Source organism: Tenrec ecaudatus, chromosome 3 (genome assembly GCF_050624435.1).
Source record: "Tenrec ecaudatus isolate mTenEca1 chromosome 3, mTenEca1.hap1, whole genome shotgun sequence".
Classification (NCBI taxonomy): domain Eukaryota; kingdom Metazoa; phylum Chordata; class Mammalia; order Afrosoricida; family Tenrecidae; genus Tenrec; species Tenrec ecaudatus.
In genome coordinates, this window is record NC_134532.1 from 149245874 (window position 1) to 149247591 (window position 1718).

General features: G+C 46.5%; 1 non-coding gene across 1 annotated transcript; it reads right to left on the bottom strand.

Annotated features, from left to right (window-relative positions):
• Positions 1-870: 870 nt before the first annotated feature.
• LOC142444028 (U6 spliceosomal RNA) lies at positions 871-972 on the bottom strand. The gene has a single exon (XR_012783718.1). It is a non-coding gene; the product is annotated as a U6 spliceosomal RNA (small nuclear RNA).
• Positions 973-1718: the final 746 nt, after the last annotated feature.

The following is a 1718-nucleotide window of genomic DNA, read 5'->3' on the forward strand; positions in this document are numbered from 1 at the left end:
CTCATCAGCAGCCATTGCTGTTTCCTGGGCAAGCTCTGTTCAGCAGCTGCCATTGAGGTGCGCTGGGCACCTGCACTGACAGCAGTGGAACAGGAGCTTCTGTCCTGCCTGTAGCTAAGGGAATGAGCCAAGGACCCTGTGAAACATGTTCTCAACCTGGACTCTGTGCGAACTGGCTTGGTAAATATCTTAACCTTGAAGCTGGGCCCTGGTCAATATCCTGACACAGGACTGTCCTCAAAAACAATTCTGAGATATGCTGGCCCTCAGCCACTGCCCACATAAAACTGAAAGGAAAGCTGCAGGAGACCCACAGATGAACTGAGCAGCTAATTAGAAAGTTGTTTGACCGTCTTCAAAGGAACAACCCCTTCCCACTTGAAAGTGCCATTTAAGATATCAAAGAGTTCAAGAAGAAGGAAAATGTTTTGAAACTGATGGTGGCAGCGATTGTACAATTATGCTTGGTCTAATTGAATGATGTGTGTAATGTTTTAATGTCTGTAAGAGCTCCCTATGAAATTATTAATAAAAAAAAACTAGAAGAGTCGCCCTAGATAAAGTCCCTTCCTAACTGGAGAGGGGAAACCCGCGTGGCTCTCCTAGCAAAGTGCCTCTTATCTATGCTTAATGTGGTCCTTCTCAACTCATGAGAGGGGTCCACTTCCTTTCTTTTGAAGTGACCCTTGGCTTTAGTAAAATGGCGGCTTAACTCTTTGCTGCTCCTGCTGCTGCTGTGGGGGTGGGGTGGGGGTGAGTGTGTCTTATCACTGGACCCTAACATATCACCTCCGTCTGGAGTTTGCTAGGTCCTCTGCGGGTGACAGACAGAGTGCAGAACTTCACAGGAATCAACTGCCCATAGGACACATTAATATATATATTCCTCATATTTGTGAGTCACCCTCGTGCAGGGATCATGCTGAGATTCTCTGTAGGGTTCTAATTTTAATATATGTGTTGCCAAACTACCTGCCCCTCTTCGGGAGAAAGTCGTGGCTTTCTACTCCTGGGAAGAATTAGTCTCGGAAACCCACAGGGGCAGTTCTATCCTATCCTGTAGGGTCACTATGAGTCTTACTCTCTCGATGGCAGGGAGTGAGGGTTGCCAAATATAGCCTCACCATAAATTTTTGCTGTATAAAAACTCACTGCTATCAAACTGATTCTGATTCATAGCGACCCTCTAGGACAGCATAACTGGCCCTGCGGGTTTCCAAGATTATATTCTTAGGGGAATAGAAAGGTCCATCCTTCTCCCGAGAAGCATCTGGTAGTTTTGAACTGCTGATCACGTGAGTAGCAAGTCAGCATGTAGCCCGTTATGCCACCAAAGGCAAACCCCTCTGTCATTGAGTTGGTTCAGACTCAAGCAACCCTATACAGAGTTTCCCAGACTCAGAGTCCTTATGGGGAACATAGAGCCTCATCTCTCTCCTGCTGAGTGGCTTGTGGGCTTGAAACACTGGCCTTGTGGTTAGCAGTTCAATACTTTCCAGATAGGGCCATCAGGGCTCCTCAGGGCCACTAGGACCCCTCATCAAAGAGGAGCTCCTCCTTGATTATTTATGTTTCAGATATACTTTTTGTTCCTGAGTACAGCTCTTGTGTTTTTAGGGAGAATCTAAGGAATTCCAGGGATCAAAGGACAGTCAGTGATGAAGTGATAACAGATGGTTCTCAACCTTCCTCATGCAGGGACCCTTGAATACAGTTCC